The sequence below is a fragment of the Molossus molossus genome, unplaced genomic scaffold (genome assembly GCF_014108415.1).
Source record: "Molossus molossus isolate mMolMol1 unplaced genomic scaffold, mMolMol1.p scaffold_m16_p_5, whole genome shotgun sequence".
Taxonomy (NCBI): Eukaryota; Metazoa; Chordata; class Mammalia; order Chiroptera; family Molossidae; genus Molossus; species Molossus molossus.
In genome coordinates this window covers 78940585-78953974 of record NW_023425388.1, presented here as the reverse complement: position 1 = coordinate 78953974, position 13390 = coordinate 78940585, and positions in this window count along the sequence as shown.

Genomic DNA, 13390 nt, shown 5'->3' with positions numbered 1-13390 from the left:
AACCATACCTTGATGATGAGTGGAATTCAGACTCACAGAGGGAAAAAAATCCATTTTAGGTGTCGGTAATTGTGTGAGTAAAGAAAGGGAGGTGGGCTTATGTAAGGCACGTTGTAGGGGATTGTTTAGGAAGAGGATACATATCCATCTGGCCAGGATAGACTTGAATAAAAAATACTGGAGGATATATTCATTGAAAACTAGTTAGGGTCCAGGTCGTTGTACCCCACAGGGACACGCTAGTTCTTAGGAATGTAGAATACAAGTCTAAGAAAAGAGCATTTTTTCCTGTTGTACAACAGAAATTCTTGATAGTCTTTTATCTGAGGTGTTAATACTTTACAAAAATTAATCTAGGTATGAGAAGTAACATGAATTGTTAGATGGAAGATAATACTAACACCTAAAATGTATTCATGTAATAGGTACTGTGCCAGGTGACTGTGCCAGGTGACCAACATGGATTGTCTCATCTTCAACATGCTTAAAGTCTGATATTGTAATAATCCCTTTATACAGGGGAGAAGATAAGACTAAGACAGGTTCAAAATTTTCCCCAAGACCCCCAAACTACCTATGAATAAGTCAGAATTTAAATACAGGTAGAAAGCAAAAATTAAAACTAGTTGTTGTTTTTTTTGCAATAAATCGCTCTACTTACTGTGCAGGTACAGTAAAAATAAAGAGGAATGAACGGGTCAGATCCGATCAAACAATGCAATGAAAGAACAACACATTAAGGAAATATTTTTGAGTAAGGCTGTATTAGTATTATATGCCTTTTCTTTGCAGAAATCTGCTTCCTCCTTTTCCTGAAGTATATGGTCATGCTAATTAATGCTAGCTGGTTATCCTAGAAGGGTTTGACAGAAAATTCAGGATGAAATTTGCAGATGTCTCAGAATACACTTCATTTTGTCAGATTGCTCTGTTGGTAATGGTTTGGTTTTGTCTGAATAATTTTCCCCCACTATGTGTTCAGTAGAAATGACACAAACCAGCTTTGCTGATAGGCCTCTTAAGAAAAATTAGTGTTGTCCTTACCTGTCTCCTAAAGCTTCTTCCCAACTTATTATTTTTCTTCAGTTTATTTTGGATCAGACAAAATGTAACATTAAAAATCTAGTCACAGTAAACTCTTGTAAAATTTCATCTAAAACAGATTGTTATGGAAAAGTAAAAATAACAGTAAGCTCATTGCTTGATTCTTGTCATATCCCACCTCTTTTCTTCAGTGACATACTTATTGAAAAGCTTCACACAAATGATATCCAATTAGAAATATGAATATCTAAACTTGAAGTAAAAGCATTAGCAGCATTAAATCTGGCATAAAATTTTTCTACTATGAAGCTTTTACTAGGGCATATAGAATGTGTTTGATAAATATTTATTATTGAATGAATAATGTAACTTGAACTCAAGTTCCATACCAATTTTAAAATGCAATGTACATAACATTTATTATGGATGATCAGATAAACATAATTTGTTCCACACATTTAAGTAAAAATAGGAGTCACAATCATTCTTCACCTCTGTGCACCCAGAAATGGCTCCACATTTTACTCTGAGTGAGATCACTGTCATCACAATGATCTTGTGGGACATTGCACCTGCTACCTCTCTGATCTCAGCTCTTCTTCTTCTTGCTCTCCCTCTCACATACTCTGTTCCAGATCCTTTGGCCTCTTGACTACTCCTCAAACAAACTAGGTGCCTTCTAAGATTAAAATATTAATACTGGTTGTTTTTTCTATCCAGAACTTTCTTCCAAATTTCAACACTCTCTTCTTCAAGCACTTACTAGAAGACGTAAAAATGGGCAACTCCGACCATTCTATTTATACAGTACCCCCACAGTACCTCGCTATCCATGACACTCCTCATCGTATTTCACCGATATACTCTTTGCCAATTAGCATATTCTGACACATCTAAAAATTCCATATATTTATAATATGTACTTTAAATTATATGGCTCTTTCCACTAAAATCTAAACTCCTGAAGAACAGGAATGTTTCTTTTGTTCAATGTTGACTTCGAGCTCTACTTCAGTGCCTAAACATTAGGTACTAAATTAACATGTGTTGAATGAAGGAATGGATGAATAAAAGCATCTTAATATTCTCCAACCAAAACTGTTCTCTAAATAGCTGTCTTGTATTTCAGAGCTGCAGCATAAAGTCAGCAACTTCTCTGGTTGGCTAATTTTTCACCAGGGAAACACTAATGAATATAATTCATCCAGGGTATATTTTTGTTAAGTGTTTAGAGCAATAACTAGCTTAATATTGTGTTTTATTGTTGAGGTGTATTGAGTGTTACTTTATAAAATGTCAATTAAGCTCTGGCTGGGTGGCTTACTTGGTTGGAACATCGTCTAGTACACCAAAAGTTTGTGGATTCAATTCCCTGTGGGGTGTGTACAGGAAGCAACCAATCAATGTTTCTCCCTCATGTTGATATTGTTTTTTCTCTCTCTCTGTCTCTCTCATATCCTCAAGGGAGGATTAAATTTTTTAAAATTAAAGTTTAAAATGTCAATTAAACAAGATGAAGTAGACACTTTTAAGTCATAAAGAACTGAATTATTTTTGATAAGAGTAAGCGATTAAAAGTATGCCTCTGAGACAGGGAAAATCAACACAATTGTCTTATGTTCTTTAAAACGGTCTCTCTCATTTTGAATAAAAGCCTGACACAAATTCTCAATAAATATCTGTTAATACAAGAATACATTTTTAAAATCCTCTTTATCTAGCATCCATGTAAGTGTCAAGGATTCTGGACTTCAGCTGCTTACACTAGGAAGATCTCTGGTGATCCCAAGTCCTTTTCTGTCCAGGGAGGAATTTTGGCTAAAAGACTTCAGAGTTTCCATTCAGTCAATTTCTCTTATTTAACATTTTCACTAGATTAGAGAATTTCTTAGATGAAAGAACACTAAGATTAAGATTGAATGTTTTGCTCGGCCACTGTTGCTCAGTGGTTGAGCGTCGACCCATGTACCAAGAGGTTGCCGGTTCGATTCCCGGTCAGGGAACATGGCCAGGTTGGGGGGGGGGGCAAATTCCCAATGGGGGGCATGCAAGGGATGGCTAATAGATGTTCTCTCTCATTGGTGTTTCTCTTTCTCCCTCCCCCTTCCTCTCTCTATAAAATCAATATAAAAAAAAATGATTGAGTGCTTTTTTTCTCTAATTATGGTTCTTAATTTGTGTTTTAAGATGTTCTCTTTACTTCATTCAGTTTAAGTTACAAGCATCATGTTAAAAGAATCTTACCACTTCCTTCTCCTTGTTTCAATATTATACCCCCCCCCCAAAAAAAAAAAAAAAACAGTTCTATGTGGTAAACAGATATTAATACCAGGTTAAATTTCACCAATGACAAAAATAATAAATTCTATTATTTTAAGGTCTGTGGCCAGGGCACAATAATGTGTATTAATACAGTGGCATTGTCTCTAAAGAAAGCAGTGTGAAATAAATATGCAAGGCCAAACCTGAAACTGGATCTAGTTTTTAGAAATTTAGTGGAAAAATACTAGAATAAGGGAAAGTTAGAGACAGAACATTTAATCTGAAACATCTTTCTTTAACATTTTTTCTACAGTCCCTTTGCTATCATCTTAAACTCACATATGTGATTCAAAGCTTTTCTGTCAATCTTATTTAGTTAGGCAAAAAGTAATCATGATACAATAGAAACTTCAGATTCTTTTATTGCTGAATTCTTTCAATACAGTTCAATCAGAAGTATGATTTGTAAAAGGTCCTGCTATGGTCTGAATGTTTGTGTCTCCCCAAAATTTATATGTTGATACCTAGCCCCCAAGGTTATGGTATTAGGTGTTAGGGCCTTTGGAATGTGATTAGGTCATGATGGTGGAGCCCTCATGAAGGGGACAAGTGCCCTTATACAAGAATCATGATGGAGGTCCCTAACTCCTACTGATATGTGAGGATACAAGGAGAAATCTGCAACCCAGAAGAGGGCCTTTACCTGACCATACAGACACCCTGATCTTGAACTTCAATCCTTTAGAACTATGAAAAATAAATGTCTGTTGTTTATAAACCACTCAGTCTGTGGTATTTTGTTATAGCAGCCTAAATAGACTTGGGTCCCCACGACTACCACCGTTTCTTGAATGTCTATCAATATTCACAAAGACTCATGAAATTCTATTCTTAGCATATAACAATTCTTGGCTGCCTTTCTGGTCTAGGAAGTAGATTATAAGGGATAGCAATTGCATTAAGGCTTCTTTCACATATTCCTATATTGGCATCCAAAATCCACTTCACCAGAGTGAAGACAAAATAAAGAAGATTTCTGCTTTCTAAAAATTGATAAATAAGTTACTTCAGTTAGTATTTATTTATTTTATCTAGGAACTGTGCTAGGCTCTAAAATAATGTTGTCTAGTAAAACATAAAACTCTCTGTAATGACAAAGCTGTTATCTTCACTATCTAATATGGTAGTCACTAACCATGTGTGGCTATTGAGGATTTGCTGTGTGATCAGTATGACTAAAAAACTGAATTTTTATTTTATTTAATTTTAATTAATTTAAATATATATGTGACTAGTGGTTACCATATTGAACAGTGAGTGTAGTTCTAGAGATATATCTCAGAGCAGGACCAACAGGAGCTCTGGTAGCAGAAAAGTTTATATTCTAATGAACAGTTAAATAGACTAAATAGCAAAGAATGATAAGTACTGCAAATAGTTAGGGAGCCTCTTTTTCAACTGTGTTATTTGAAATAAAGTGGAAGTCATTGGCAGCAATAAGCACCCAAATCTTGGTGATCGGGCAGGAAGAATGCCTCCATCTAAATATTTCTAACAAATATCACTTGTGATGAATATGTATATGCCCATGAGAAACATTAAAATGTATCACAAAGTATCCTTCATAAAATTCTGAACACCTCGAGAAAATAATCAATCAGATATGCCTACCATCCAGTTCTGGCAACATGATTGGGATCACTAGAGATAGGAAAGAAGTCAATTTTAGGTCAATAGAAAGAAGACATTTCCAATGATTATTATAAATAAAGGAATAATAAATTTCTTAACACTACTATTATTCAAGCAGAGATTGAATAACAAACTTGAAGAATAGTTTGGGATGTTTCATGTATTGTGAAAGAACTTGAATTTGACATTTAACAAAAATGTTCTTTTTACCCACTTATGGCTTAGTTGTCTCATATATAAAATGGTCACAGGGACATTGTTCAAAGGCAGAGGACTAGATATTTCAGTTTTATTTTATTTTATTTTATTTTATTTTATTTTATTTTATTTTTTTATCCTCACCTGAGGACATTTTTCCATTTTTTGTACAGATAGAGTGGGAGGGAGAGAGACGAAGAGACAGAGAGAGAGAAACATCAATGTGAAAGGGACACATCGAGTGGCTGCCACTGCACGACCAACCAGGGCAGGGGACAAACTGCAACCGAAGTACGTGCCCTTTGCGGGAACCGAACCCGGGTCTCTCCGGACCGCAGACCGATGCTCTAACTGCTGAGCCAAACCGGCCAGGGCAGATATTTCAGTTTTAAAAACCACGACTATGTGGCCTCCTCTGGTTAATAAATTCATCTTATGAATTAATATTAAAGTTATTTTACTTTTTCAACTAGTGTTAATGATACTAACATTACATAGTTGTTATAGATTAAACGAGGCACTAAAACTTCATCAAAAAATAAAAACAAAGACTTAAAACCAAAGCTAAGTAGAAAAAGAGTTCCTCAATCGAAATATATTTTCTATCCCCTAATAACATGAACCTACTAAATAAATTCATTTGTAAACTAATGCAAGTGATAAATATGTAAATTTGATTTCCAAGTCCTTTTCACAACTTCCCTGCTTGTAGTCTCCAGACACGCATGATCTTCAGGGTTGCTTGGTATTGTTGCTGTTCAGAAGTTTATTCCAGAGACAAGGTGAGAGTGTGAGCACAGCAGCGGGAGACAGTGCAGAGACTAGTATGAAAGGAGAGAAGGAGGAAAAAGGGAATTTGATAGTTTCCTTAGAAATGGAAAGCTTTCAACAGGCCACAAAACAGATTGTTGTGCAGATTAAAACATTGTACTGGTGTCATCTCATTTTACTTTTCATCATCTTATTTCTCAGTTATTTGCAGTACACTGTAATCCAAAATGGAAGATTGGCTTTGTCAAGTGTAAGAGGTCACTGAGATGATTCAAAATGCCTATTTGGCTGGAATGTGTTTTATTTTGGTTCTAACTCTTAGAGAAGATGACATGATTTTGTAGGGATGGCCTAATCAATGACTTCTTCAGGGAGTGGGGAGATGGGGAGAGAGAGAGAGAGAGACTGATGCTCAATAATCTAATTAGAAAAGCCAAGGAGCAGACTGAAAGGAAAATTAAAATCTAGGTAGTAATAAATAAGGAATTATCTAAATATAATGGTTTAATGGGATATGCTTTAAATGTATTAGGGCAAAACATTAAACACAGACAGATATTAAATTTGGTATATGTGGATGGTACTGGAAATTAGTGGCACACTGGGACAAGGGGACTACAGGTCAGGAGCTGATAAGCAGTGTGTTAACATTCTGGAACATTTTCCCATCTTTCTGAAGTCACACATAAATGTGGGTACTTGTTTGTTTACCCTTACATTACTTTCTTTGAGAGAGAACCAGAAACAACTGCTTAACTAAATTGATCTGAATTTGGCCAATATTATTTTCTTCTTTTACTAATAAAAGAAAAAGCACCTGGCTGGTATGGCTCAGTGGTTGAGCATCAACCCATGCACCAAGAGGTCACCAGTTCAATTCCTAGTCAGGGCATATGCCCAGGTTGTGGGCCAAATCCCCAGTAGTGGGGGGAATGCAGGAGGCGGCCAATTGATGTTCTCTCTCATCGATGTTTCTATCTCTCTCTTCCTCTCCTCCTCTTCCTTCCTCTCTAAAATCAATAAAGACAAAGAAAAGAAAAGAAAAAATAATTCTAGGTGTATCTCAAGAAAAGATTTGATTTGTTTAAAATGTTTTGGGACAGCTTGCAAACAAATTGAAATAATGTTGACCTATTTGAAAAGATGTTTTATTTGATACTGTCACTATCCCATGAGGGAAACAGGGTAAATACCATTTCCCACATTTCAATTTAAAGAGAATTAAGGTAAAACTCTGGTAAATGACTAAGGTAATCATAAATATTCATGATTATTTATCAAGTCAGTGACAAAAATGTTACTTTCATACTTTTAAAAAGGAAAAAATATTAAAAAATAGAAAGTTGTTTTTTCACCATTCCCCCAATACTTTCAAATGGTACTTCTTAACATTCTCTAAGAAATGTATACTTTTTGCCAAAGAAGTCAGATATCTTTTAATACAAATCTTCATCAATTTTTAAGAAACATAGAAGCAGAGAATGTTTTTTTCCAATGTTTTCTGCTTTCTTTATATCTTTGTTTGATTGTATTTTATTTATTGATGTTTTCCCTATGGTAATTTGGTGTGTGTGTGTGTGTGTGTGTGTTTGCTATCTTCCTTTGATTAATAAAATCAAATCCAACATTAACTTTGTGTTATTCACATTTTCAGCAGTATGTAGGAAACTTAATAGACCATGACCCCTAATAAAATAATAAAATAGGATGATGTGACTTTGGTAATTATATATTCACTTTTGGAATGGTAGCCAAGACTATTTTCACGGTGAGGCATTACTAAATGTCACTATCCGTCTTTCTGTCTTAATTCTCTGTAAATTCGTATTTGAAAAGCCTCAATTATCTAATGAAATCATTTGGAAATTATTTATTGAAATGAATAGTCTTCCACAAAACATTCTGGTTTTCCCTTTCATACTGTCAGTGGAAATCTGTTCCCTACCAAGTTTTAATGTACATCAATGAATAGCCCTGGAGACAATTCTTTGCCCTTTGGACAATTTTTCAGAGCAGAGGGCAGAGCTGTTTGAATATAAATGATGCTGCACTTGAGTGCAACGATAATAAGCAAGCTCTACTAGACTTTCATTACATTTTTTTTATCATCTGAATATAATCATAATCACTTGATGCTAGCTCCCAGAATCTTCATGTGAATTATAAATATCACATTTAAGTTTCTCTGCAGAAGAGAAACAAGATTTCTGCTGGGGATGAAGGAGTGACTACAGTTAAATAACACGATCTGTTTACCAAGGGTGCCTGCCATTGAAAGAAAGCAAAATGCCTGGAAAATGTAAATTGGCTTGACAACTCATTATTTAATAATAATAATAAAAAAAAAGTCTACACTATAAAATGCATTTTTGAATACAGAATTAACCTATTAGCCCACTGTCAAAATAAAGCTTCCAATTGAATGCCCAATTACCCGCTCAAAAGACACCCAACAAATTATTTGGGCAAAGGCCTCTGTAAACAGACCTGCTGAAGGTCGGCAGAAGAAGTCTATGACTCCATAAGGAGAAGAAAAATACACAAAGAATTCAAAACACTCTGTTATTTCTTCAACTCCAAACAAAAAAATATTTTTAATCTATAGTTTACCCCACATCTATCCAAATACATTTTATTTATTCATTTAAATTTACTTTTTAATCATTTTTGGTACATAATATTATATTAGTTTCAAGTGTACAACATGGTGATCAGAACTTTATATACCTTAAGAAGTAAACTAGAGGGTATTATGCCCAGTGAAGTAAGTCAGACAGAGAAAGACAAATATCCCAATAGATTTTAATTCCAACTGTAGACTTGCATAAAGACAATGTCTAGTACTAGAAGAATGTAATCTCTCTAAGCCCTAAGAAATCCCACCAGTGCAGTAAAATAAGTCAAAGATAAATAAATAATCCACTCTAAAGTAGCTTGCTCAGGATTTAGTGATTATTCAGGCCTTGATATTGTTAATTGCTTTACACACATATCCTATTGTTCTCTGTGCTAGCTGAATTTTTGGTGAAAGTAAAAACTGGTGACACCTATTTCACTAATGAAAGACCTGACTATTCCCCTTGCTCACCAGATTTTATGTATGCATGCATGCATAAACATCAGATTGTAAAGAAATCTATTAAGTAAAGTTATCAGCCTTTAGGAATTGTAATGAGACAACCAGGTAAAGGAAAATGTAACAACTCATATGCTATGCAAAGTATAATGCAGATTTTCTTTTTTTTGAGGCAGCAGCCTAAATCATTTCTGCTCTAAGACTTTAATTTAGTGTAGAAAGAATACTCTCCAGATTCCCCCAAAGCTTTCATTTTACCTGGATTAAATGTCAACCTGCCTGCTTTCATTTTCATTCACAATCATTCAAACACAGAACGAAATACGAGAATCAATTTTAAAAGAAGTGTACGCCTCAGTGACAATAATAATCTACAGGAATTTCATTTCATCTCAAACTAACCAAGACCACATTCAGTTTGTGCAATCATGAGATCATGAGCAAATGGATAATTGCTCACACACATATTAGTGAATGATCAAAACTTGTATAAGAAAGTTGGCACTATCTTTGCAAGATATTGGAGAACTATTATAATGGTTAAAATATTGATCTCAAGAGTCAAATTTTCTTTGTTCAGATCTTGGCTTTCCCATTTGCTGTTTGGGAAACACTGGTAAGTTATTTAACTTCTCTGAAATTCAACTCCTCTTCTCCAAAATGCAAAATGAGGATAACAATAGTGCCTATTTCATATGGTAATTGAGGTTGTGAGAGACAATTTCAGTTGACTAGTTGTGACAGACACCTTAAGTCCCACACAGCTCTTAGCACAGTGCCTGAAAAACAATGAGCTTGTGTTATGTTCATTTTTATAAAACTGTTATTATATTGTGAACTAGTCAAAATCCAGATATTCTAACCAATTTCTTTGTTCCATTCTTCCAAATACCACCCTCACTGTGTTCGAACTTCTTAGATGCTTTGTTTTAACTAATTAATTTATGTTAGGAGTAATTAAGTTTTAGTGAAGTACATAGATATATCATAGGACATTTTAGGTTCTAATTTAACCTAGAGGTTGCCAATTATTTCTTTCTGTAAATGGACAGATAGTAAATGTTTTAGGCATTGGGAACCACATAGCCTGTAGCAACTAGTCAATTCTTCCATTGTGGGGCAAAAGGAGCTGTAGACCATACAGAGATACACAAACAAATAGGAAAGGCTGTGTTCCAATAAAACCTAACTTATGGAAACTGAAACTTGAGTTTTATGTGATTTTCATGTGTTAAAAGAGTACCATTCATCTTTCTTTTTTCAACCACTTAAAAAAGTAAAAACAAAAAAACAACAAATAGTCTTGGCTTGCGGGGCATACACAAACAAGAAGTGGTATTTGACCCTCAGGCTATAGTTTATTTAACTCTGTTCTAATTCATTATTTCTACTAACACTGTTTACGTGCTATATCTTGTACTTAAAGAAGAATTATATGTGAATTCTTTGAAAATTCTTGACTATTTAGTAGTCAAATTACTAAAAATGCTATATTAATGGCCCACTATTGCATTGTAATATTTATAATCTAATAGTTACCAACATTAAATATTTCTAACATGGTTTGGCACATTCCTTTCATTTTATTTCCCCTGACATGTAGAAGAAAAGTAAAGAGTACTTTAAAAATTGGTCCTAACCCTCTGGAATAGACATGTAAATCTGCCTACCTGCTCAATTTAATGAAATGTCGGCTCTGCAGGTGTCAAATGGCACAGTCTTTGGAACAGCTGAGGAAAGAGAGGTACTTGGAAAAATCTAAAGGTCTGTCCAGAAGGGGAACTCTGATCTTGATTGAGATAGGGAAAAGGACAGGATATAGTTAATTTGATCAAACATGTCAACTTTGGTACCCAACATAGCCTGGTTAATTGTGTGGCTTTATTTGAGATTTTAGATTATTCCAGGTAGAAAACTACACAAAGGGGAGATCGCCCAATGAATAAAGGATCTCTATTACTCTGCTACCCTACTCCTTGAAGAGTCTCTTGAGGATTCTATTAGTATATTAAATATTGTCTGATGTTTGTGTTGCCTTGGAGCTCTTTAACATGGAACATGAGGAGTTGAAGATACCAGGAGGAAAAGAAAATAGAAGACAGATAAATGTAAATAGCTCCTGGGTATATTTATGTTTAGAAATTCCAGAGCCTGATGGTCATTGAAGATCATACAAGAACTTAATTTAGTCTCTGCTTTGTTAACTCTGTAGAGTTACACATTTAGAGTACAGATGAATTACTTGGAGAATACCCATAGTTTCCTAAGACTGGTGTTGGCAAACTACAGTCTTCTCTCCTCTTGTTTTCGTAAATAAAGTTTTATTGGAAGAAAGTTATCCATTTATGTATTGACTATGTATTAACTATGACTGTTTTTGTGCTTTAATGGCATATTTGACTAGTTGCAAAACACCCCCCTATGACCTAGAAAGGCCATACTATTTACTATCTGGTTATTTACAGAGAAAGTTGGTAGACCCCTACCCCAGAATCTTACTATTCTAAATTGTGGTCTATGGACCAATAGCATTTACATCACAAAAAAAAACTTTTAGAAATTCAGAATCTCAGGCTCCTCCTCAAATCTACCATATCAGAACCTACACTTTCACGAGATCCCCAAATGACATAATGACACATCAATGACCTAGATGCACTGACCTAAAAATAATTTTTTTTGTTGAGATATATATGAAATATAGGAGTATAGGAGACCAGAGGTTATCATTTCCTGGCATACATTTGAGAAGATTAGACTCTTACTGCTCTCCCATGTGGTTTTAAAGCTTGGTATTCATGAAAGTTACCTTTTATAGTCCACAACCCAAGCTTCTGATGTGGGAATTAAAGAGATTAAAACAAAGGCTAAAATATTTATAGGAAGAGAATATTCTGATAACTCATAAATTACTATTTCTGAGTCTTGGAAGAAAGTCTTTAAATCACCAACAGACAATGAATGTACTACAACTAGCTTGTTCACATTCAGAAACTGTCTCATTTAAACACTGTTGAGTTACAATAAAAACATTTAAAAAACTGTTTACAGTTTCGTAGTTTAATCAGTTTGAGGCATTTTATTTTTATATTTCAGCCTCTTAATCAGCTGTAAAGACAGAACTTTTTCTCATTAGCACAGGTACATGTTTAAAGGGAAAATAGAGAAATAAACTTTTCTTGGCTGATGGAAATGTAGCTGTATTTAATAGACACTTCATATTTAGTATTTTATTATTAACCTTTGTTTAGTATAACTGCACATTCTCAATGTCATGAATACATGGCATGAATGATGTGCCACACAATTTGCATTTATATAGCACCTTTCAAAAGCTTGGGATTGAAAAGCAAAGCATAAATGCTTGTGTAACTTTGCAATTAAGAATTCACTTCTAATTACTCCTACTTAAATGTGCAGTCTCTTTTTAATCACAACATTTTTACACCTGTGGTTAAGCGCTCTGACAGAGCCTCAGCCTTATCTCTAAAGCATGCAAATTTCATGACTGGATTTTGTAATGAAGGCTACATTTGCCAGGGGGAAAATAATCACAAATGTGCAACACAAGTATAAATATTAAAGACATAACTAAATTCAAATGCATTATTCTCTTGGATTATGTACTCATTCCGACACACACACACACACACACACACACACACACACGTTCACCTCTGGAGCTTGCACAAGGTCCAGGCCCAGACATACTTCTGCTATATTACCAGGAATTTAAGAGATGAGATTTAAAAGCTTGTAAACCTATGCTTGCCTGCAGTAAATCTTAAGCTACTGAAGCTACAATTGCTAACATGTGTAAGATTCCTAGTTTTCTTGTATAACCAAGGGACCAGTAAATAACATGGTGTTTTAAAAAAATGATATCCTGCTACTAAGGGAAAGCACTATTCGGCTGCAACATATGGTTCTGAAGGGCTGCAGCCGTGTATGTAAATAGAACTGAGGAAAGAAAAGCAATTCTGGGAAGATGGTGTAGCTAAAGACAAAGCCCTGGTGATGGCTATCTACATAACTGACAGCAATAAAACACTAAACTCCGTTTTCCAAAGCTGATTAGGATGTTGATTTATTAAGAACCTACGGTGATCTGAGACCAGTGTAACGCCAGTAGACAAGGCATGGTTTCTGCACCTCGAAAGGCTGCCAAGAGGCAGCACAACTGGGCGGACTCTGAAGCAAACGCATTTCAAAAATCCAGTCAATCATGAAAAATGAGAATAGGCCAGAAGTTCTTGCATTTTCAGTAAAGTATTGTGAATAATTGTCCATTTAATAAACAGATATTGAACACTTCCAAGATATCAGATATTGTGCTCATCTCCAATT